We start from the raw sequence: 26739 nt of genomic DNA, 5'->3' as shown, positions 1-26739 counted from the left end.
ATTGGCCCACCATTGGAATATTTTTCCTTGTCAAAAAGCACGACAAAGGGGCGTTGTTGCACACAACAAAGATGGCCGCCTGATCCTAGAGCTCCACAGCCCGGCATCAACACACGCCAAATATCTCTGTTTTGAGGGCACGTTCTACACAAAATAGGTGGCGTCCCTGCTGCAGAATAGACCCACTATAAAATTAGACGTGATTCATTGCTGACAGCTGCACAAACATCTTGCTGGCCTCTCACGGCCCTGAAGGCAAACTATGCGGCTGAGGCTTCTGCCGCTTACCTCCTGCCTTGACTGCGTACCACTGCTTGAGCTGCGTTCTGGCTACAGCAAGCCCTGATCTCTGTGCTACTGCTGTAGAAGATAGATACTGGCACCAGAGATGAGGCTTCATCTTCCATCCCCTGAAGATGAATAACCCAAGTCAGTCCACCTCTCCCCCGACTCTGGATGCCTCTTTCTGCGCTCAGACACACTGACAGAGTGGCCCAGAGCCCCGGCCGAGCGGGGTGCTTCCACTCATTGGACACGGCTTTATTTTACTTTACTTTATTATATTTATATTGCACACCTAAAAACCCGAAGGTGTGAGGGCCCATACCAAACAAACAACATAAATACATTCAAGGTACATATAACAATAAGTACATTCAGCAGAGGTAGATCAGCAATAATCCCTGAGGAGAACAACAGAAAATCTCACCATGCGCGAATAACCGAAATTCAGAATCACCAGATTAAGAGTAATAGGGTAGACACTGAAGGGGCTCCCTGAGAATGTATGCATTAGAGAACTAGATTGCAGTTCGAGGAGCCTCTGGGAAGATATGTACAACATCTTAGAAAGACAGGTAAAGTGCTACCCCCACAACCCACTAAAACACAATCACTGTCAGGTTGCGAGCACCAGTCACTCTGGGCCATCCTACGAAGGATCTTTAAGTCAGTGAGCCTCACCACACCTGGTCCTGTCCTCAACCAGGCGAGAACCTTGTAGCGCAGAGCTTCTTTAGTCTCTTTTCCTTCAATTTTCCAAACATTGGTTATAACAAAGTTTCTCTGGTCCATTACAAAGTCATGCATACTTGTATCCTTTATTTTTGGCATGTGTGACTTTCCTAAATTAAATTCCGTGAGAGTACCATCTTAAGTTTAACATTCATCGCTATAGGATGTTTTCCCTCTGTTTGGCCGAATTTCGGATCGGCACCAATGGGGATGAAGGTGTTTCCTGTGTTAAACCTTTGGCGTCTACTTTGGGGGTTTTTGCCTTCTCACTACTGGCTAAAATTGGCCCAATGTGCACCAAAGTATCCTCACTGCAGGAATCAGTTTGTAGCGCTTGATCTACAATCTTCTTTTGTATGAGGACTTGACAGGCATTATTCACCTTAGATGCCTGTAGCAGGGTGCCTGGACTGAAAGGCCCATCTGTCTGCGATGCATTGTTCAATTTAGGCGGCCGTAAGTCTGACACCCATCATTTAAAGCAGCCACCAATAGGCCAAGGTGAAATGGGTCATTACATAAAAGTAATTCTTTGGCAATGCTGGCCATAAGAGCAGGCCATTGAGGGAGATCAGTGTGCTCAGATTGAGCTAAATTGGGCCTAGCCCGCCCGTGCGAAGCAAGGGGTAATGAGATTATATGGGACAAGTTCCTCCCTGCGTGTTTCTCAGACCTTGCCAGGATTAGGAATACAGTTGAGGTTGAAGCAGGCACAGTGGAATCACTAGTAGCAGATTTGTGCAAACTATCCAGGGGTACACGTTCTGTGGGACCAGTCTTCATTGATGGACTATCCAATTCCTGACATGAACTTGATCATTTACGAAGGGATGCAGGGTCTTTAGTCATAGTCATCTGTGTGACAGGAAGTCATACTTGCAATCCCAGTCTCCTGCGATCGCTAAGGGCCAGGACCTCCGAAACACGGTCTCTATTAATCAGTGGAGAGGAGGCCATAGATCCCGATAAGCCCCCATCAGCCAGCCTTGTAAACGGATTAGCATCCAGCCCAGGGGTAAGATCTATATGATACTGGTTCCTAATCAATGGGCTGCCGGCACCACCCTTCTTGTTTACGGCCATAATAACCAGGATACACCAGACTGTTTAGTCCTTTATGGGACCTCACAGACATCCAACCGGGATGCCTTCCGTTCTTACTGAGCGACTATGAGACAGCCGGTATACCTGTAATGGTGGGTGAAACTCAGCGGGAACTTGATTCACAGAACTTTCTCAATGCTGGGACTGCTAGAGCTGCTGAGCTGCAGAGCCACTGAGTCTGCCACCAACATACCAACACAAGCGTGGAAGGTTAGAGAAAGGTACCTAGCTCGCGTCAAGCTGCACGGCACCATAGAGATACCACCGCTTCTGACATGGCGGACACTGCAAGATGATGTACATAGCCGCTGTGCCCGGACCCGCAGACTAGGAAGGAGTCCACCCGACACATCACTTTGGAGTAGGGCCTCCCCGAGTTGACTGTGTGCATGGCTGCTCCTCGGCTGTGGACGCCCTCCATACTTCCTTGCCAGTGCCAGTCCCACCTTGGGGGTACATGCAGACAGGAGTGAGGACGCCATCTACCATCTGGTGTGCCTCAAACTCAGTGGAGTAACTTTGCTGAAAATGTTGGGGGGGACATAACATCTGAAAGAAAAAGTGCCCCAGCCAAATGAATGGCTGTGACGACCTAATACATGCCTGCATAATTCTCCAACCCTGGAGGGTACATTTCTGCTAGAACTGTAATCACCGACCCTAATGTCTTGTAGTATACTGGACATTAACCCTGGACCTTGTGTGCTGGGGGACTGAAGGCGATGTGGCCGGACTATCACGAGTGCCCTCCTCCCTGATGGTGCACTGCTGCTGTGCGGGTGGGTGCCCTGCTCAAGCATGCTGCTGCTGCTGATTTATATGTGGTTGCTATTAAGAAGCCTATTCTACACAACGTCACTAGAGTGTTAACTCTGGGCAACATTGCTGCATAACTTTCCCCCATATCTCTGACCCATATTGAACCTGTGTAACACTGCGCCATAATAGTCTGATGCACTGTGGTGCTCCAAGGACTGCCGGGGACATTGCAGGCTCATTGCCCTGGTACTTGTGCTGCACTGTACTGCCCTCCCCCACTAGAGGTTGTGTGTGGTGATCTGCTGAGGTGTGACGGCACAACAACCCCCAGAGCTGTGGTGGCTCTGCCGGGGCAGGACGCTCCCCCTAGCCATTCTGATATCCCCACCATCTCAAGACTAACTAGCTGTATCCATCAATTGTGGCATAGTTGCCTTACCACTGGAATACTCAGGGGCCACCTCATTCCAGACTACTGGACACCACGGCTGCAATACACGACACCCCTACATAACTCACAGACACCGAGGGGGCAGAATTGGTACCACTACATGATCTGAATTTCCTAACCCCTCGTGCACCACACCTCTCCATATGAATCACAGGAGAACAATGACTAAAGGGTCCTGGGAAAAGCAAAGCCTGATCAATATGTATGCCAAAGCCACCCCTAAGCAGCGGAAGGGACGGAGGGGGGAGATGGCGTGGTCGCCTGGACATCGGAACCAGGGGTGAACCTAGTCACCTACACCGCATGATGGAATACATGCGAGAAGAATTCACCACCATACACGCCAAGTTAGACGATATGTGTATCATGATTAGTTCAATCAAAGCCCGAATGGAAAAGACTGACACCCGAATTGCAGAGGAGGAGACGAGAGTTGGTGCGACTGAGGACGAGGGTGCCACCCTCAGAGCGGATGTCACCTCCCTCTCGAGACAAGTACTACCCATTGGCAAAAAAGAAGGAGGACCTCCAATCTCGATCAAAACACAATGACCTTAGAATAATAGGGGCACCAGATGAAAACATTGTGGGATCAATGGAGGAATTTGTGGAACACACCCTGCTCTCCCTACTGGATGCCCCCAAGCTATCCCCACAATTTGTGATAGAACAAGCTCACTGTTCGCTTGTCCCCAAACCCAAGCCGGAATAGCTTGAGTCCTCAATTACTGAGACAAAGACACGCTGTTGCGAGCAGCGAGAACCAAGGACGAGCTACTTTGGGGCTCCAACAGAATCCACCTGTATCATGATTTTTCAATTACTGTACAGCAGGAGCGCAAAACCTTTATGGCTACTAAGAAGCAGCTTTGTGACCTAAATGTAAAATATTCAATACTATACCCATCCAAACTGAGAATTGAACACAACAACAAGGTGTACTTTTTCACTATACCTGAGGAGGCGATGACATTCTTAGACAACCACTTCCCGGGGTGATTTTGGACAATACATGCTCCCGACCCTAAAATGCTCTTGTTGATTGTTTTCGGTCAGAGCCCTTACATTACATAACAAGTACTCATATGTTTGCACTGCATTCCCCTCGCTATGATAGTCGCCAATTATTGTTTTCTCTTGATTGAGAGGTTGAATACTTGGGAAGTATGCGTCCGTTTTGTGTTTTCTTTTGTTTGAAATGTAAAGGCTGTTCTGTGTTGATGCCGGTAGACAACCTCCATGCAAAGTTGCAGACATTGGGCCTCATTACACGGATGGCGGTAACCATGGCGCTTTTAGCGCCATGGTTGCGGCCGGTATTTTACTGAGTCCGCCATGGTGAACGGCAGAATTACCGCCCTACTCCAAGGTGTGTGGGGGCGGTAATTCCCCATTCACCATGGCACTTCCCCATTCCCATTTTTGCCCCTATAGGGCTCAATGGGAATGGGGAAGGCGGTAATTATGGTACCACAAATTGCGGTACCGTAATTACCTCCAAGTTCCCTTTGCAGGTCCCGTCCTTAACGGCTGGTAACACCAGCCATTAAGGTAGGGTCCCACAAAGGGACCTCGTAGTAAGGTGGTAAGGGTTTACCGGCACTGGTACCCTTATCGGTACCGGTAAACCCTTACCGCCATCTGTGTAATGAGGCCCATTGTTGGGTTATTGGACGAGGGTTGATCACTCCTCTGATTGGGAGAGGGGTGGGGGTTGACATTAATGGGATGAATATACAAAAAGTGCTTGACATGAATGAAATAGTTGATGAGATACAGCGCTATACAGTTACTACCCTGTTGCACTGTCTGAAACCTGCCCCTCGGGGCCTCAGGACCTATCTCATACACAGGCCAGGTGGGAATTGAACCGTTACAATGTATGAGTTGGAATGTGTGAGGGCTGGGCTGTCTGACAAGAAATCAGTGCCTCCAGCTGTACATAGAGCGACATAAAGTACACATCCTGTTCCTGCAGGAAACGCATGCACTGACTGTAAGCTGTGACAAATTTGCTAGAAGCTGGGGTACACAGCTATACTACACCACTTACTCAACTCAATGTAGAGGTATTATGACCCTTATCCATAAGTCCATACGATATGTCCACAAACAGGCACATCTAGACCCGCTGACAAGCTATTTGATAATGCAAGGTACGTTGAAAGGTCATGAAATATTACTACTGAATGTATACAGACCGAATATCGATGACCTGGAATTTTACACTGAAATATTCTAGCTACTGGCACAGTACCCCCAAGTGCCAGTACTCTGGGGAGAAGACTTTAACACTATAGTGGATACACACCTTGACAGATCTGGATGCAGAGACCGTCAGCTCACTTGGGCCGCCCAGGTGTTGCGAGAGGGCCTTATAGACCATGAGATGGTAGATGCCTGGAGGATACTCAACCCAACGTCGTGAAAATACTCTTACTACTCCAGAGTACACGATTCCCATTCCAGAATTGACATGTGGTGGTTAACGGGCACCCTCGCAACTCACCTTATTGACATTGACATACAGACCCGACCTTCTCAGCCCACTCCCCGATAACATTGATAGTGACACTGGGAGACACATTGAGGCCGAGAAGAATATGGAGATTTAAGCCAAAGGCTTTATTGTTCCCTGTGTTTTAGAGTGAAAAGGAAAGATGTGTCGATGAATATTTCAAGTTAAACACGGGCTCTGTTGATACACAAGTGACCCTATGGGAAGCGTTCATGGTTTATGTATGGGATATGGCCCTAGCCAATGGGTCAGGACTTCTTAAGACGATACGACATCCACACTAGTGAGAAACATTTGCAACAGCTGGAACAACAATGCATGGCTGAGCCCAGTCCCACTGCTATGGGAGACATAAAAGCCAAACTAGATAGATTTCAGGTACATGCAGACAGAGAACTGAAATACCTGGATAATCCAGGCCTAGCGGAGCTGTATGGAAAGGGTGAGCACCCTGGCAGGCTACTGGCCAGACTGACGTGACAGTCGTCAGGCAGCCACCATACTCTTTTTGTGCAGGACACATCCTGAACATTGGTACACATCACAACAGAAGTTATCCCGGTATTCTGCTCCTTTTACGCAATGTTATATAACAACTCAGACACAACAGCTCTTCGCGAGATAGATACATAGTTAGATAACCTACCGCTATCAATACTATCTAATGAGACTAGAGAAATCCTAGATCGGCCCTTATCCACTGATGAGATATCCAACAGCATTGATGCCCTCCTATCCGAAAAGGCCCCATGCCCTAATGGCCTCACCGTGTAGTTTTTCAAACACTTTAAATTCCATCTTGCTCCTCGGTTAGCTGCCTAATAGGAAGATTCTTGCACCCTAGCTACACTTCCCCCCACACTACGTGAAGCCATAATTACAGTCCTACTTAAGCCTGACAAACCAGCTGAGCAATGCAGTTCATGCCGCTCTCTCTCTCCCTCATAAGTTCCGATGTGAACATATTTGCAAAGGTGCTAGCCCTTAGATTTGCCCGTTACATGAGGCACATCATTCACCCAGACCAGTCTGGCTTTGTCCCTGGCTGCTCTACGGCACTTCATCTAAGACACCTGTTCAATACCTTAGCTCAAATAGACCCAGAGACTCAGGCAGTTGCAGGGACCCTTGATATTAAGAAGGCCTTCGATTCTGTATCCTGGCAATTTATGTGGGCAGTACTGGGTAGATGCAACTTCAGACCTAGGTTCATATCATGGGTAAGACTACTATATACGTAACCATTCGCTAGAATCGATGTAAACGGGTCCATTTCAGATCCCATATACATCCACAGTGGGACCTGCCAGGGGCGCCCGCTGTCGCCTTTACTATTTGTCATGGTGATGGAACCATTGGCAGATGTGATCCGATGCAGACCCGCCCAAAGAGGGATCATAGTCTCGGGCGAACCTGACATTATTTCACTATATCCGGATGACACATTCCTATTTGTGTGTGACCCTATATTGAATCTAGCCCCAATCATGCAAGAGGTCCTACATTTTGGAAACCTGTCAGGTCTATGTGTTAATTTGCCAAGTCTGAACGGTTTCCACTTACCGATGCCACGACTGCACCGCTAGATCTCATGGGATTCGCCTGGTCACCCCAAGAAATTAAATTCCTAGCGATATAAGTGACGCGACATCCAACTACGCTGTACTCCGGCAACTATGGTGAGTGCTTATCCCTAGTCACAGCCAAACTTCGTACTTGGGAGAAACCCACACATTAGCAGGTCGAGTGGTGCTCTTAAAAATTATCACCTTACCAAAGCTCCTATATTTTTTTTTTTTTTTTTTATTACTTGTTGTTTTTCGATATAAAAATCTTTACAACAACGGTTTAAAATCTTATTCTATCATATAAAAATCAAGTTCAAACATAACAAGCAAAAAATAAATAAATATAATGCAAAATACAAGACAATAAAGATAGCAGCATACTAAGAACTTGAATCCACTAAAAAAATATAATGCAAAATACAAGACAATATAAATAGCAGCATACTAAGAACTTGATAAGAATAAGTTCGATTCAGCCATTAGAACATATAGCTGAAATATATCGGATCAGCCCTGAGCCTTCCAGAGTGATATTACTATTAGCAATTTGTATCAGCAATTTGATATCAAAACTTAGATCTTCATTCATACGTAACTTTGATATTTGCCAGCTTCTGCTCTATCACAGACAAAAAAAAATATAAATCGACAATCAATGGCTGCCTATACCCCCACATACATTGTAACCACAGTAGTTCAGATTTATGATTTGATGATGTATCCACATAATTACCTAAGTATCTTCGGCGCTCCTTTGCGAAATATGAGCAATAAATCACAAGATGCTTCAAAGTTTCAATCGATTGAGCCTTACAGAATCTACAAGGATCTACATGTGATGATTCAATATTCCGCCAGCATTTTGTTCGTTCTTTTGTTAGGAACAGATTAAATCTGAAACGCATGTATGTTGTTCGTATCTTATGGCATGGAGCCTGCCTGATATAAGGGATTAACGGTTTCTGCTTATGGCGAAAGTTCGCATATTCCTTGTATGCTGGATAATTGCTGATTTTATCGGCTATCCTTGCCCAATCATGCTGAAATAGTTTACTCTTCACAATTTGGGGCCGTTTAATTAGATCTTCTGTATCCATTGCTAACGCTATCAGATTTTCTTGACAGTATTGACCAGCAGCATAAACAGATTTCGGCATGCCATGCTTGAGCATTTTTCCTAAATCTTCATATAAAGAGTTTGACACAGGGTCCAACATTTTAGCATAGCTATCAAGTTTTCGCCATAAGTACCTATATGCAAGAGACTTAAGTCCAAGTTCATGGATAATTATTACATTTGGAAGAGATGAGGGTAAATGCAAAACTTCTTTCCAAATTTTACCTTGGATTTTATTCAGGATATTCCCAATTTCTAATGAACATAGGTCTAAGCCATAGATGATTATTGCTTCAACTTTAAGTGTATAGAACTCAATCAATGGAAGTAGAGAAAATTGACAGATCTTTAAGTATATTAATTTCATCTGTGCGATTAATGGGGCTGTTTTAACGACAATTTCGACCTGCCATTTAGCAATTGAATCTGAGTTATTTAAGTTGTAACCTAAATATATCATACCCAAAGCACAGGGTATGAGCAACCCTTTAATGCTCCATTTATACCTAATGATCTTTCTCTTGTTTGTAAAGATCAAAATATTAGATTTCTTTGAATTTAAGATCAAATTATGGGTATCACAGAATTTGACTAGAGATTCCAGTTTATTTTGGAGACCAAAAGGGGTTAAGTCGAACAAAATCAGATCATCCGCAAAAGCCAGCCATTCAAGACGTAAATCGCCCAGTTTAACCGCAAATGAATTACAAGTGGCCCATATATTATCAATCTCTGTAAGATATAAATTAAAGAGCGTGGCAGCAAGGTTACATCCTTGTTTCACTCCTATGTGTGTGGCAATCGGAGGAGTCAATAGGCCGGTATTGTTGATCTTTATCCTATAGGAGGTGTTAGTATATAAGAGTGCTATCATGGCTATAAGTTCAGATGGTATATGTAACTCTCCCATTTTTTGCCACAGTATTTCTCTTATTACCGAGTCAAAAGCCCCAGATATATCCAGCAGAGCCATATAGATCGGGCCTTGGTTTTTCTGCCTAGAGAGCTTCAGTAAATGCGTCATCATGGTAGCATTGAGGTGAGTGCCCATTCCCTTCCGGAAACCTGTTTGGTATCGAGACAGGATCTTATGTTTTTCAATGAATGCATTTAAATCCTTCAGAATTAAGGCAGCAAAGATCTTCGCTGTGACATCTATGAGTGCTATCGGCCTAAAATTGTTGGGATCATTCAACACTCCTTTTTTATGTAAGGGTATCACAATTGCCGATAGCCATGATTCTGGTAAAGTTTTAGTTCGGAATACCCATTCCAATCGCCTTAATATAATTTCTGACCAAAGCCTCGGGTCATCTTTTATAACACAGGGAGGGATCCCATCCGGACCAGCAGCTTTGGAAGATTTCAGCTTCCCTATTACCTGTTCGATCTCACCTATGCTCCAGGGGCAGAGGCAGGGGAGATCTATCATGAAGTCTGGACATTGAATTTTGCTAAATTTTAGGGGCATGGCATATTTCTTCCGATATATTTCAATCCAGACCTCTCCACTCACCGCTGAACATAACGACGAGGTACCCTTCAACAATGGATCTTTTAGTGCCCTCCATACTTCCCTTGAATTTTTCTTAATCAAATCTTGGATCATTTTCTGATTTGATTTGATATATTTATTAAACTTAAGTTGTTTAAGATCGTTTTTATAACTGATCAAGATTGCCTTTTTTTCATTAGCATAGTACTTTATAGATTTATAGTTTTCAGATAATTTACGTACGTCAAAGTTTTTCTGTTTTTTCCTTGCTGCAATTGCAACATTGTAAGCACTCGCAGAGTTTATATGTTTTTCGCTTTTTCTTTGGGCTGCTAATGATTCCATGTGACTGTGTATCATGAGTTCGTTCTTCTTTTCGCATAAGTTCAATTCTTTTTTGGACATCGTTTGAGTATTTGTTTTAACTACGTCCCTATTTACCAAATAGTTTAAGTGCCTATATAATCCTGGGTTCCATCTAATAGAGATGGCTTTGCGATCTAATTCCAATAATGACAATGCAGGTACAGAATTGTAAACAGGGAGGTTACAATCCAGCCTACACTGCAAAATGCAGTGATCGCTTAGGTGGGTAGGTATGATATTACACATTGATGATGTGTTTGCTAAGGCCCCTGAGATTACAATATAATCAATAGTCGAAGTCTTTGTGCCACGGGCCCAAGTATATAATGGCTCTTGATCCATAAATGGCATAACTTGCATATCCCATAGTTCGAAATAAGTTGTCCACAAGTGTCCCCTTTCATATGATGATATTGCATATTGATTAATTGTGCTCTCAGTGGACACACTCGTTACACAAAGGTTAGAATTAAAATCACCACCTATAATGATTTGCATATTAGTAGTGACTGCGACAGAATCAGACAACACCTGATTCAACTTTTCGATTATGTTATCAACAGACATTAAAGTAGGATTCCAGTACAGTGCAATCAGAAGAATATCTGAAAATGTTTGCATACTTGATGACAACTTAATAGCTAGAATATCTGTGGATGTAAAAACTTGACAAGTTGCAACGCAATATGCGTGTTTTATGAATATCGCAAGGCCGCCAGATGGACGTCCAAATTGGCCTCTCACAGCATGTGAGCTATAAGCCATATAGCCTTCTAAATAGATATCATGTGGAGCCATAGTTTCTTAGACTATTATTATCGCGGGTAGATTCCCCTGAGGACAATTTTGGAACCATGCAACTAAGTTTCCAAATCCACAGCAATTCCAGGAATTTATTACTAATACATTATCTTATAGATTCACTTTATCTTGCGACCTCATTAGTGGCTCTAGCCGCGCAAGGCTTGTCGCAATTTGTGCCACTGCTTCAGATTGAACTCTGATCTTTTCATGCAGACTAGCCAACTGATTATCGCGTGCCTCAGGGCTAGATACACTTTGAGTCAGTGATGGTAGATGTTCAACAAAGCAAGTAGCATCTTCCATCGAGGAATACGCAGACAAACCATAGCCCAGTGTTAGAAGATCTTTTTCATGTTTCCATATTAAGGAGGCAATTATTACGGATTGAAATTTGCAAAGCATCCTGCAATTAGGCACGTAAGGGAGTCTAATCCAGTCAATGTCGTTCGATACTAGATTTCGTAAAGCAGGAATTTGGTGAAACACTTTCATTAGAGAAGCACGATTTAGGTTGGGTTTATCGACCTTTGTCGAATCTACCGTCCACCCCATTACCAATTTCATTTCTTGGGATATTTCTTTATCATTTAAAATTCTCCCCTCTCCACGTTTTTCTATGGTTTTACTATCACTAAGCAGGTGTGCTTTTGCATATGCCTCTGAAATACTGGGAGTGTCCTGTAAGTTAGCATCCCCAGGAACCTGAAAGGGGACATTATCTTTATCCACGCTACTTACTTCGCATTGCTCACTGACGCACAGAGTATTAGTAACACGATCAATACCATCAATGTTATGCCCCGAGCCCTGAGGAAATTGCGATAATGATGTTATTTTCTTATCCATTTTTTCAAAGAACCGTTGTAGCTGCGTCTGAATAAGCAGCGGAGTTGATAATGCCTCAACCTCTTTAAGGTGTACATCTGGTACGCCACTCCCCTGAGCTTGTATCTTGTCTGGAGATTTCTGTAACACTGCGGATATATCCTCCTTTTCTTTGTTTTTTTTCATACCCAATAGCACCTGGCTTTCTGTATTTAGTTGAGTTAGATCAATAACAGTTTCAGCGTTTATTTTTATATCAGAAGTTTTTTTGTATATATTGCCTGTCAAGGGCAAGATATTATTTTTTTTGTTATTTTTTTTATTTTTGGTGTTTGTTATGATAAGTCCTGTCTGTGTATTATCATTTTGTATGCCAGCATGAGTCTTCCTTTTCATAGCTCTCGCATGGAGCTTTTTGGCTTTGCGAGACATGAAAAAGGTAGAGGTTTTTTCATTACCATTATCTGCCAGGGCTACAATAGACACGTTTTGCTCTATATTACATTGATCCTTTAGATCAATCAAATCTGTAAGGGGTGTAGGACTATCCGGAGTAATTTTTGATGTAGGTGATTTAGTTTCATCATGGACAGGAATTTTCTCCCCCATAAATTCATTTGACACTAGATTTGCAGCCAGCAGTATCTTTTCTAGTACTAATATCCTTTCATGTTGTAATTTTGCTATCTCAACATATGGGGGCAGCTGTCTCGTGCTCCGTTCCATGGCATTGGCCCTTATGTCAATATCAGTAATATCAGTTTCATCCCCAGAGATCGTTTGCGTGGCTTGGGACTTTAACAGAGTCACCCTCCCCACTTTTACCTCAGGCTTAGTTTCCACTAGCATATTCTCTTGTTTTGTTTTTTCCTTAAGCACTTGATCAGCCCAGAAAGAATGACATTTTTCTTGCGCCATCAGAAATCCCTCTATTCTACTCAGTTTGGCATTGATTTCTGAAATGGCTAGACTCAGAGCACCAATTGCTCCATGTGTAAATTCATGACCTTTGTCCAACAAGTTCAGAATTCTTGCCAAAACTGGGAAATATTGTAGTTCTTGTTGATTAAGATCCACTAATGTGTCTTCCAGAGGAAATAGAGGAAGTGAGGAATTTGGTTGACGAGATACATCTGAGGCCAATTTAGGGATAAATATGTCAGGACCAATGACCGGAGACTGTGAGTCAGTTATGTCTGTTAGGTTTCCCTTCATCTCATTCGTAGGTGAGCTCGCATTTTGTATTTTCCCTTTTAATACCCAGCCAATATCGTTCAACCTTGTTTCTGCTAGCTGATTCAAATTGTCTGCGATTGCAGCATGAAAATGGACTTGTTTTCTAAGTCCGCGTGAGCACGCTGCTGGTGTCGATGGCCCATTTGATAGGCGAGTTCTACTATGAAGTTCAGCAAGAACCACTGGTGCAACCAATGAGGTGTCTATTATAGATGTACTACACCCCTCAGCCATCGCCCCCAACAGTGAGCTATCAGTGATTGGTACATTGATTATGGGATTCGAAGAATACGTAGGTTCCACATTTACCTCACTGTGGATTTGGGCTAGGTTATCTAATTTATTGTTTTCTGATACAATCTTCATATTACTCAGGGTAATTGCAGATTCTATTTTCCTCGAGGCTACTATGGGATCAACAAAATCGCTAGCACTTTTATTGACACATATACCCTTTTTTATTGTCTGATTGAACGTTTCATGAACATCTTCTTCGTCTGAAACATTTCCCTCACTTAAGGTGGAGGGAGACCCATTTAAACAACTTTTCCCATTTCTCAGCTTTTTAACCATGCTGCAACTCTAACACAACAATGCTCGTGTACGTTAATATAGTACCACCAATACTTCACCAAGCAAAATCTAGAATGCTCAATTTACTACGGACACCTCCCACCCAGCCACTTATCAAGCAAATTATATAATGGCTGTTATAGAACGATGCTCTCACAATATGCACAACAAAGAAAAAATTAGAACAGTTACACTTAAGTACCGTTGCCGTGCTGCTTCCAGTTGGAACAATTGCTGTGCACACTCCACGCCCCACGCCGCGCACCGTGAACAGTAAACAGTACTTGGTGTACTTGGTGCGCAGTGCGGGTGCGCTGGAGTCTATGTTTTTATATCGTCAGAACGAGGCGAGCACTCCAAAAGGAGGAGTCAGCGTGTTTGGCGCCTTTTTCTATTTTTGACCTCCAGGCAAACTGGTGTTGCTGTAAAAGACGTCCTCCTTATGGACAATCAGCAACACAGCACAGAGCAAGGAGCAAGTCCCACGTTCAAAGCGGAGCGCTGAAACAGCTGACAGGAGCGCAATCCGAAAAGCAGGTTCCCGGACAGTAAACAGTACTTGGTGTACTTGGTGCGCAGTGCGGGTGCGCTGGAGTCTATGTTTTTATATCGTCAGAACGAGGCGAGCACTCCAAAAGGAGGAGTCAGCGTGTTTGGCGCCTTTTTCTATTTTTGACCTCCAGGCAAACTGGTGTTGCTGTAAAAGACGTCCTCCTTATGGACAATCAGCAACACAGCACAGAGCAAGGAGCAAGTCCCACGTTCAAAGCGGAGCGCTGAAACAGCTGACAGGAGCGCAATCCGAAAAGCAGGTTCCCGGACAGTAAACAGTACTTGGTGTACTTGGTGCGCAGCGCGGGTGCGCTGGAGTCTATGTTTTTATATCGTCAGAACGAGGCGAGCACTCCAAAAGGAGGAGTCAGCGTGTTTGGCGCCTTTTTCTATTTTTGACCTCCAGGCAAACTGGTGTTGCTGTAAAAGACGTCCTCCTTATGGACAATCAGCAACACAGCACAGAGCAAGGAGCAAGTCCCACGTTCAAAGCGGAGCGCTGAAACAGCTGACAGGAGCGCAATCCGAAAAGCAGGTTCCCGGACAGTAAACAGTACTTGGTGTACATTACTTTTTGAATATACCAGCATGGCCAGGCACTACGTTCTTCAAAACGCTGAAAGTGGCGATCAATAACTTCCTGTGGCAGGCTGGTGTGGTTAGACTAAAATGGGACAGATTAGCCAGACCCTATTCGCAAGGAGGACTAGCGGCTCCTGACTTTGAAAAATACTGGCTTGCAGCACTGGCGTACTATGCGGCCTATTGGTTTGACGAGGACACACACCACCCACATGTTAAAATGTAGCAGCACGTGGCTAACCCTTGCGACGTGCACTCACTGATATTAGCGCCGATATGGAAAGACCTTGCAGTCAATTACCCCATTGCTGCAACAGCATTGGACTGGGGCAAGATATGGAAAATGCTTGACAACCCCTACCCCTTCTATGGCGATTTGCCATTGTTGAACTTTTTCCCATCATTCCCAGCATGAACAAGGGGACTGTGCAACAGCGTGCAGTGTATGGATTCACAACTATAGGGGATGTCTAGAATACAGATCCTTTATTACAAGACCTACCGGAGCCTTCGCAGAGGCACCCTCGCTTTGGTGGTGGTATGCCGGCCTCTGCCGAGCTGCTAAAATAAACTCAAAAGTTTCCTGCATTACCTCATAATGAACCATTGCTAGATATAATAATTAGAGGAATTTCGGCCCCTGGCAGAGCCGCCGCGTTGTATGATCTGCTACACTTCCGAGGAAATAAGCCACTTGCAAAGCTCTGTGAAGCCTGGGTCAAAGACCTAAGTATAGACATTATCGACAAGATTTGGGAGATTATGTGCCGGAAGTCCCAAGCAGTGTCCCTCAATTTTGCCTCATGCAATTCAAGGTACTGCACAAGTTCCACTACACCCCGGCTAAACTACACCTCTTTTCTCGCACCCAATCCACTCTATGCCCTAAGTGCCATTCAGGGGTAGCGTGATACCTCCATGCTCTGGGACTGTCCAAAGCTAGGGGGATGCAGGAGCGGGGTATGTGATGTTGTATCTGAGATAATCAATTGTACCGTTTATCCTACCCCACTTAACTGTTTATTCTACAGATTTGAGCGGCTTCAGCAAAGCGTCCATATGTTGGCTGGTCTATGTATGCTGCTGGCAGTCCGAGGTATACTGTTGTTGTGGCTACGGCCCACCCGCCTCAACTGTTGTACACTTGCTTCAGAGGTGCGATGGTCCCTACTACAACCTGGAACCTGTAAACCGATGAATATATGTGTGCCTTTTCGCAATTACTTACTGCCACTACAAGAAAATACCCAGGACAATGAAACTTCTCATCCATTTGATACCTTGTCAAACCATTACCATAACAATTCTTTGAAATCAATGGGTTTGTGTAGCTGCCAGCAACAACTCAGAAAAGTGACTTGGCTGTTGCCAAATCAATGTGTGTTAAAAGTATGTGAGATGCTGCTGTTCTTGTCTTCTGTTGTAATGTCAAGCACCCTATGAATAAAGTTAAAACAAAAAAAGCATGACACAAATCTTCTCATTTCCTCTGGAACTTGTTGAAAACAGGAGAAATTCTACCAAGATACAAAGTGAACACCGCTAGGGGGTATCATTGCCGTTTCTGTCAGGATACAAAAATCCTGGAATCGCTGTACCATTTGGTTATGAACTGCCCCCAATTGTCCAAAAAGAGAGACTTTTACTTTGCAAAATTTAGGAGAAAAGATTTTTTTTGTTGACAAGATCGCCTTCTGGAAGTTTTGCTTGAGGGGTTTTCCAATTTCGCTTTCTATTGCGCTATTGGGATTTCTTAATTCTTTAAAACTTAACATTGAATTGTGATTGCTTGCATCCTAATGAAATTACGTTTTTATAAATTTTATGATATTTTATTATATGAAAAGAAAACGTTTTTTCTCCTTTCAACTTTTTGTGCAAATTATATGTGTGAAATGATAATGTTAAATATGTTTTTTTAGCGAATAAACAAATATAAAAATAAAACAAATAAAATTGATGTAGCAGTAGCGCAGTGAATGAGGGTGAGAGTTGTAGGAGAAAGTAGGGAGATTTCCTTTTTTGGTTGAGGGGGAGCTTTATTACAAATTTGAATGAGTGGATAGTAGTAGCTTTTTATTGTGATTTTATTACATAACAGAGCAAGAGCAACACTCTCAACACAAAAGACCACAATTATGAGCACACAAAGATTGCATGTTACAACACATTTTATTTTTCCTGGGGTCTCTCTGGATGTCCACTCTAACTTGGAGGATATATTTGTATAGACAACATTATAAACACAAAACATATATTGTGGCCCCAGGAGAACCCCCAGGACCTCGGCCCACCTGCAAATGTCCTCCCCTAGAAAAAAAAGAGGTAAGTGGGTAAACCTGAAGTTTCTACTAAACCATGTGTCCCCAAAAATTGCAAACCACATATTTCTGTACCTCAGAGGTGGCCTTCCTACACATAAAGACCATGAAAACCATGTAGGAGCCATTCTAATTTGAATCAATCAAGATCACCATCTACTGCCCAAATGTCTTCTCTACTCCCGTCTTCCTCCACAACAGCTTTCTAAGGTATCAACATTTATAGCTCTTCAGCTTGTCCCGCAACCCAGAAAATATATGTTATGTCCTTGAATATAACTTTCAACTTTGCCGGTCTGAGCAACCCTGTCTTTATGCCATAGGCGAGGAAAACTTTCCTAAGCACAGTGAACTCCTTCCTATTTTCTTTCTGTCCCTGGCACCAAGTCGGGAAAAATATAATTTGTTGTTCCTGATATTTATGATTGCACCTTGTTGCCATAGCAGTGATGATTCTCTCCTTGCCGCTCACATCTGACAATTTAACAATAAGTGTTGAACCCACTTGTGTGCCCGAGGGCCTCATGGGGCCACCTTTTCAATCTATAACACTTTTCAACGTATATGGGATCTTCCTCTACCTCCAACAACAAAAGGTCTGGGAGCCAGGTAGACATAAAGGTGAATGGATCATCACCTTCGCACCCACCACTTTTTCCAGGTACTCCAACCTGGATTCCACCATTTTGTTCCCTTTAATGGCACCCTCCATCTCTTTCCTCAATTGTTGCACCGCTGGAGTTTGCTGAGTGCACTGCTGGTCCAGCTCAGATGTTCTTTGTTCGAGGGTGTAGTTCTGGATAGTGCCAACTTTAAACTCATTTTGTCAAACTTAATCTCCAGCCTAGACGCAGACATTTTAATGCACCCCATGGCTGCTAAGACCGGGTACCGAGATGGAGACGTCTGACGTAAATCTGTTTGATTTAGCATTTTACAGACCGTTTACTGTGCGGCAGGGCTGCTAAAATCAAGTCTCGAGATGGAGATGCCTGGTGTGAGTCCGTTCACTTTGGCATTTACTGTGTGGTGCGAAGAGGTTTTTTTTCTGCCTCCTTATCCTTTTTCCTGGTCTTAGTGGTTGCCATTCTGTCCTCCTGTTTGGTCGAACATTTGGGATACCTAGTAGAGAGAGACACCAAGTTTCATCAAGAGAGCCAGTGCCAGACACCAGGCCGTCATCTACAACACTGTACTGCTTTGTTTAGACAATCACAATTGTGCTTAATGGGCCAAAAAAGTTCACGATGACTGCCAAAAGTTTAAAGAACCCGCATTGACTCACATAACACTCACCAAATTCCTGAAACTCTGAAATCAAGCAAAACATAATATATTGGATTGGCAGCAGAATCCTGTAGTATTCTCACGAAGCTTTGGTCTACTCATGGTAAACAATATTGCCCGCAACAACGATGGCCACTCACATGTCAGCTTCACTTAGTGATCAAGACCACTTAGAAACACAGAATGTCAGGACCTCCACCTTTCATAACACAAGTAAAAAAGAACAAGTAGCTATGAAAGACCAATTGGAGAATAGGGCAATCACAATTTGGAAGTCAGATAAGGGAGGAGCTATTGTCATTCTGGATACAGTGGCATATGTGAAAGAATTTGATAGACAACTGTCCAATGAGTCCTTTTATGAACATATGATTCACAATCCAACTGACAGTCTACAAAAAACTATTATAAATAAGATCGAAAAAGCCAAACAAAGAGTTGGTCTCACAAAAAGAGGCAGACATTTTGATAATGGACAAACCTAATAAACCACAATTCTACATATTGCCTAACATTCATGAATCTGTAAAAGGTCCGCCTGGTCAACCAATTGTATCAGAAGTGAATTCTGTTCTAGAACCATTGTCAAAATTTGTGGATGCATTTCTCCAACCACTAGTACATAAGATGTTTTCATATGTCCAAGACACCACTCAGATTATCAAAGAAATAGAGGGCATGAAATTTAATCCAGAAGAAGACATTCTACTCGGACTAGATGTAGTTGCACTATATACCAGTATTCCCCAAGGGGCATCAGTTGAAATGTTGGAAGAAAGATTGCTCCTCGATTTAAAAGAAACTACAACATCAGTTTCTTTCATCTCATGGTGTGCTGAAATGACACTTACAGAAAATTATTTTCATTTCAATGGAGCTTTCTATCCACAGATTAATGGAACCACCATGGGAGCAACCTTGGCTCCTAGCACTGCCATCTTGTATATGGAAGCCTTTGAAATCAATAAAGTTCACAGTGAGAACAATCCATATAAAGAACACATTCAGATGTGGAGCCACTATATATATGACCTCCTGGTGGTTTGGAAGGGGAGCGAGATAGAGGCCAAACCCCTTTTGCAAATGGATTAACTCACAAGACAGATTTTACTTTTTACTTACAATTTAAGCAAAAAATAATTGAACTTCTTAGATATTAAAATCACTGTCGAAGAAGAGTGCAAAATACTATTTGTTTCACAAACCGACAGGTCGAAATTCTCTGCTCTATTACGATAGCTTCCACCCATGTCATGTTAGAGGTAATCTACCATTAGGTCAATTCCGTCAATTGAAAAGGAATAGTACGAAGAGACAGGACTTCAAGGAAGAATCTGGGATCTTCAGAAACAAGCTACATCTTAGAGGCAATCCAAGTAAATTAACAGCTAAAGCCCTAAAAAGAGCGAGTAATAACAATTGTGAGTCCTTATTAGAGTACAAAGAAATTAGGAAAACCATAAATAATGATAAATTGGTGTTTGTTAACAACTACAGCACCCTGTCAATTTCAATAAAAAAAGGTAATCTGTAAACATTGGAAAGTCTTGGAAAGGTGAATATGTCCACTCAGCAAAATGATTGTGGCATTCAAAAGAAGTAAGAATCTTAAAGACCAAATAACAGGCAATGATATAGGCATGAGGCAACCAACGCAATCAAATCTACCAGAAAGATGGGGTTTTCCACCATTGAAGAGACACTATCCCTGTGGTACATGTTCATGTTGCTCTTCAACTACCAAAAGCATAGAGGTAGATATAGGTCTCCCGATACCATGGAGAATGCTACATCTGACCAATTGCAATTTGAAAATGGTCATCTATGGGATATGGTACCCGAGTAAAAAACTCTACATTGGGAAAACCGAAAGGAACATTAAAACAAGGATAATTGAACATCAGAGCTGCTTAAAAAAATCAGACACAAAATGATCCACTTGTCGCCCATTGGATTGAGTTCATACACAGACGGAGAGAAATGAAGTAGTCGGGATTATTTCAATTTAAAACTGGGGGCAACGCCAATCTGGATAAGAGAAAACTGCCAAATAAAGACCAACAACTTATTTTTCTAGCAGGCAGCGTAGAAAGAGGTCTCAATGAGAAAATCAAATGGCTGGATTTTTAACTGCCAAGAGGTATGTAGTGTGGCTAGTATATGCCTTCCCTAAGACCATAGATTTAGGTTCTTCTGTGTATGTAATTATGATGAACCTGTAACTCATAGCAACTAGAATATGTCTTAAATCCTGTTAGAGTGTACAGACACCAGTGAAGACACTATCCATTCTTGCGGAGGATCGGTGTGCAGAGGATCGGTGTGCTTCTGTAGCTAGAACCAGCTACCTTCTGTGGCAAATCTACACATAGTGAGTGCACAATAATTGTAACTTAATGCGCTTGTGCAGCACATGCCCCCAGTGTACAAGGAGTCATTTGGACGGCATTACGAGCTTGTAGCACATTCTGAGACTATAAATGCACTAGGTTAAAACCAGTGCCTCTGTGCGTGAAGTTTTTAGCAGATTTTCAGTTCACGATGTAGGGACATTCACTATATGGGGATAAGAGTCAATAATCGAACATAAACCCCAGAGGCTGTCTGTGGCTCAGCTATAAACCAGGGGCTGTCAATATTCTTACTGAGTAGGACATGTGACACGTGACCTGCTGTTAATGCTCCATGGACAATAAGTGATGTGATTGTCACTTGCTCGTGTGTCTAGTTACACAAAATTATTGGGGATAGAAAGAGGACTCATTAGAACTAGACTATGGGCCTCATTACACGGTAGGCGGTGAGCCATGGCGCTATTAGCGCCATGGCTCATGCCGGTAAAATACCGGCACCGCCTTGCCGGAAAGGGGATTTACCGCCCCATTCCAAGGTTGGAGGGGCGGTAAATCCCCTTTCCGCCATTGCCCTTCCCCATTCCCATTTCTGCCCCATAGGGCTCTATGGGACTGGGGAAGGCGCTAATTACGGCACCGCAATTTTGCGGTGCCGTAATTAGCTCCGAGGTCCCTTAGCGGGTTGGATTTTAACGCCTGCAAGAAGCAGGCGTTAAATCGTCCAACCCGCAAAGGGACCTCGTAGTACGGCGGTAAGGGTTAACGGTCACCGTTGCCATTAACGGTGACCGTTAACCCTTACCGCCGTCCGTGTAATGAGGCCCTTTGTCTTTTTGCATAGCAAATTCTACTATACCGTGTAAACAAAAGAGATACAATCTATCTAAGACAACTCCCTTAGGAATAGCAAAGATGATATATGGACAATTAGTGATGAGGATGTATAATCCCCTAGCCCTGAGCAACACAAACGCATGGAAATAGAAAGAGGACTAACTCGAACAAGTTTACGTCCCTCCAAAGAGTGAAAGCTCTTAGTAATGAACATCGCAATAGGACTTAAGTAAGGTGACTATTTCAAATAAGTCCTTCAGAAAGAGCGAGGCTGATGCTGCGGATAGGCATGAATCCCAATGGAAGGAACAAGTAAAGAAAAAATAAGCACCCCGCAGAGCCTGGAGGAATGTTGTATGCCAGTTCGGTAAGTGGGTGCTAAGAGGTGAACAAGCTTTAGGAAAGCTTGAATTCAGATAATTGTAGCCTACATTTTGAAGTCGATACACTATCGAGCCAACCCCCTCCGTGCTCTGTCCACAGCAATCAATGGTGGACTCAGTTTTGACATCCGAATACTTGCCAACACAAAGGGGTGTACAGCGTACACTTTCGAGTAGGCAAGATGAATGTGGATACATGTAGACTAAAATGGAGCCTCCTTGTTGAGTTTCCCAATTGGACGTTATACAGTTCAGCAGCAGGGCGTTGTAATCAGACAACATTCGTCCTTTTACTAGGTTCAGGGATCGGCTTGTCCCCCCTCCCCCCACCCCCCGTCTCTTTCACCCTCCCTTTGAAGCCTAACTAGACGTGTACAACACAAACCTCGCACTCAACAACAAAGTAGCCGCTGCTAAGTGATACTGTTTTCACTAAACTATTTATCTAACATTAGAGAGCTCCAGTTATACTTGATACTAAGTTGTAGTATCGGTATTCTCTTGACTTTTAGCACTTCATGCACTTTAAACAAGCAATACAGATCAGTACAAACTGATTGAAGGGCGATTACCCTTTTATCACAATAACACCTGACAGAATAGACAAATGATGATTACTTGTATAACTGTACAGCTAAACTTAACCTTGTACAGCTGAACTGAAACCTCAGCTGGATAACATTTTATAGACAGTTTCTCCCACTAAGGGACTATAGAAGAGAGACGAAGACAGAACAGAGCGCACACATGTCATGGAACATTTTTGCTAAGTTCTATTGATCTTTAATGTGTTGCAAATAATATGCAATCATATCAAATCGAGTGATATTAATTATCACTAGGTATTGTTCACCACACGAACATGTGGTAAATTGAAATCAATGTTCTTGTCATTTCAGGTGAGCAATTTGGGTTGCACAGACGTAATGCAAGCTTGAAACATTATGGTGAAGAAAATTAGGTAATTCCGTCAGTTAAAGAAGTGAAAAATAAGTACCAGCAATTGTTGTTAATTGAAAAAGGAAACAGATAGCCCCTGATGAAATTCCAAGAATCTGACTGTATTAGCAGATGTAAAGGAATGAAACATGTTGGGTTTGTTTGTGTAGTATGAATGGGTGACATTAAGTCTTGAGAGTGAATGATTAGTATGTGCAAATGTGTGTAGTAAACTGTACAGCACATAGCACTGAATCAATTATAGGCATGCTTTATAATTGTTTCTGTTTCCTATGTTGTTTTACCGGTTTTAAAAACATTCTAAAATTAATGAAATATGCTATTGAAAACATGAAGTTATACTCTGAAGTATTTTAGCTTCCATCTTTGTTTGAGATTCAATGCAATGCATTCCATTAAAATTAAGCAACCCTTACGTTTCTGAAATGACTCAGATCCTGAAGTATTTTTCTTGTTGTGAAGGTGGGTGACCTTAAGAGGAGCTGACCATACGGATCTGGTTCAATAATTACTGTCTAGCCTCTCTTTTGTTGTAGAACTTCAGGTGAACACCATTGCCTGGGATTATGCCCACACTAAAGATGGCCGACCGCCACAGGGCCGAGTCCTGGAAACATCCTCCACAGAACCCCTTGTCGCCCTGACTAGTGATCTTCACAAAGGTCTGAGGAAAGAAGCTGGCGAAAGGAGAGCCAACCCTTGGTATTTTCCATCCTCCACCCTCAAGCTCGGCGCTACTGGGCCCCTCCCTAACTCCAGACTTCCATCAGGGAGTGCTGCGTTCGGCGCACTCTTGTTAGTCTGCACAGCTCCACATCAGGCACAAATGGTGGCCACTTGAATCTGGCACCAGCATAAAATCCTCAAGCCTTTCTCCATTGGTTCAGAGTGCCGAACTGCCGGTGGGAAGCTCAGGAAGGTCTGTAAAACCCGTGAACAGTATCTGAAAAGCTTCCCAGAGCTTGGAAAGAAAAGTGGGCAGACATTGGACACTTTTCTGCACTTGTTGAAAATCTGAGCGGGAGGGTGGCTGGTAATAAAGTTGACACATTTAAAGGGATGTACAATTTGATTGCTTGTGAGCAGTTATTGAAGAAGTGTGAAGCGGATCTACACCAGCATCTTATGGACAAAACTAGCACAGACCCTGGGGAGCTTTCAGAGGCTGCCAAGAGACGTGCATGTACTCAAGTCGACAAAAAGGCTCAGGCGTGCACACCCACACTGGAAAAGAAATCATTGGACAAAAAAGTTAACAAAAATTGGAAGGACAAAGGTCCAACCCTATCCTCTTCAAAGTCAGATCTCCAAAAGAATGAAGGGAAATCCCAAAACCTTACTTCAGCTCTACACCCTGAAAAGACGAGTACAAGCACCCCTAACACTGGGACACCTGTGTTCTCACCACCCAAAGTTTGTTTTGTGTGTAAGGAGTTGGCCCATAGAAAAGGGGATCCTGCTTGCAAGGGATTGTTGGGAATTTTTTTAAAGTCGGCTCCCGACGAACAATCTCCGGTTGCGCCGTCCGTTTGTCTCGCAGTTCTGTGATGGTCCTGCAGTCCTCCAAGCGGGCAACGGCGGAGAGGGCCGCGTTGCTGGGCAACCTTATCACAGACAATCTCTCTGGGGCCTCCAAAGTGTTAGGGTAATTTCTGATGGTCGGCAGAGCCGTAACCTGGGTCTGCGGACCTCCAGCTCTCGGAAGGCCCTAACTCCTTCTGCGTCCCAAAGAAGTAGAGGGGACACACAAGAGCAATTAGTTACTGCTGTTTATTAGAAGAAACAAGGAGGGACAAATTCATGGAGGGTAGGTTCCAGGCAAATTCTCATCCAAGTTGGGCTTGCAGGCCGTTTTCTACCTGTGTGACGTAAATGTTTGTGTCACCTGCAAAAGCTCATCCCCAAACCTATAGCCACTCTGGGTTGGTTCCCCGAGTGGGTGGTTCAATATAGAACCATATAGTGAAAAGCGTTATTGGTGGAACAGAGGTCAGGTGATACGCTTGGTTCGTCCCTAGAAATTGTTACTCCGAAAATGATACATGGAGATGGTTAGTGATTGGTTATGTGGTATTGTCGTCAGTGGTTAGGCCCCGTGTCCTGATTGGTCCATCAGCGAGCCCCCAAGCCTGGGACCATAGTCATTCCCAGACTGCGATGTACCTGGTGCTGGCAACAATGTATGACTATGTGTCAGTGAAAGACGATGGACAGGTCCTGCTACTGCCATTAAAGCGCTCCTTTCCCATCTCCGCCTGTGTCTGAGTTGTTACAACTTTGTTGCAAGAGGGGTCCCAGGCATGGGACACCAGTACTTCTTCGGTCTTCGGGAATTGGCATTGTATCAGGTCGGCCTGGTCACTTGTTTGGAGACCATGGTTGAGGCAGAATTACAGGGATTTAATTTGTGTTTTGCTTTGGATAGTCACAGCGGTGGTGGGTGTCACCTTGGCTTGGAGAGTGTGGAATGTGGATTGCAACGTTACGACCTAGGCTGCGGTGGCTCCAGCCAGGGGCTGTTCTGCGTGCTAAGCATCTTGTAGCTCCGTAGTTTCTATGAGCTTCTTCTGGCCTGTTGGCTCTTTTCTGAGGCCTACTTCGGCTTGGGCTTTATGTCGTTGCATAATGTCTATAGGGCAAGGAGGTGTGGTGCGTAGTGTGATTCCTTGTGCATTGGTCCATCTATAGGGTCTTGTCCTCAGGGTTAGTAGCATAAAGCCTCTGCAAGCATATACGCAAACTCCTCCGGCGTCTTGTGTTTCTGCGATGTGGTTGTTGGCCTATGTGGAAAATAATAATGATGCACTCTGTGAGTGTGCGCGGTCTGCTACGTCATAGCACTGAATGTGTTCTTCATGTGGATTGGTGTGTGAATGATCCAGGTGTGCGACAGCACATGTATTTTCTGTCTGTCGTGGCTATGTCATCTCTAACGAGGGCAGTTTAGGTTGTGAAGCGTTTAGTTGAGCTGGTCCATGCGATCCAACCCAGCTCTGTCTTGGTTCCCGTCACGTATCTTGTGCGTGATGCAGTCTGGTTTTGCAGGTGGAGCTTGGTCACGGTGTGTGTTGGCATTCGGGGCAGTGGGCAGAGGTGCAAATCTGTGCGTCCGGTTGTTCTTTGGCCATGACGTCATCTTCCAAAGTTTAGGCGTGGCTTGAGGGAAGGGACACTTCCATTCTTCCTCTTCAGGATTACACAAGCAATCCATAGCGAATGTTGGACTCACGGAACAGGGTATCATTAGTGTGGACCACCTAGAGGAGGAATTCCGACTAGGCCAAGGAGTGGCCGAATGTGGATTGGTTGCACTGAGTGGAAACAGTTCCAGGTCTCCAGAAGAGATACCAGTTCCCAATAATACTGAACTCTATTTAGATCAGTAGAAACAAAACTCCTGTGGTCCGAGCCACCGTGGATAGCCTCACTGCTGTCACCCGGCAGTAGGTACAGCTAGGCCATTATATTGATGGGCCGGATTGTAGTGTCAGTGGGTTTGACAAAAAGAGTAAGTGCCACATGGCGATAATAGAGTGTCATGATCTCTGCTTCCAAAAGGTCAGGGTTTTCCCAACTCCCTTGGAAGCAGATCCATAACCCAGGTTCCGAGTGCCAACCAGTCCCAATTGGGACCTT

The 26739-nt window shown here is 43.7% G+C and overlaps 1 long non-coding RNA gene across 2 annotated transcripts in view; it reads left to right on the top strand.

Annotated features, from left to right (window-relative positions):
- LOC138520083 (uncharacterized) overlaps nt 1-26739 on the top strand; it is a 274786-nt gene that overhangs the window by 209291 nt on the left and 38756 nt on the right. The window contains exon 4 of one of the 2 annotated variants that reach the window (XR_011282778.1): nt 23043-23104. The exons of the other annotated variant lie outside the window; for it this stretch is intronic. This is a non-coding gene — a long non-coding RNA (uncharacterized lncRNA). The remainder of the gene's footprint in view (nt 1-23042; nt 23105-26739) is intronic. 2 annotated transcript variants of the gene reach the window in all.

The sequence above is a fragment of the Ambystoma mexicanum genome, chromosome 13 (assembly GCF_040938575.1).
Source record: "Ambystoma mexicanum isolate Mex_15411 chromosome 13, UKY_AmexF1_1, whole genome shotgun sequence".
Taxonomy (NCBI): domain Eukaryota; kingdom Metazoa; phylum Chordata; class Amphibia; order Caudata; family Ambystomatidae; genus Ambystoma; species Ambystoma mexicanum.
This window is presented reverse-complemented; position numbering and strand designations above follow the sequence as displayed.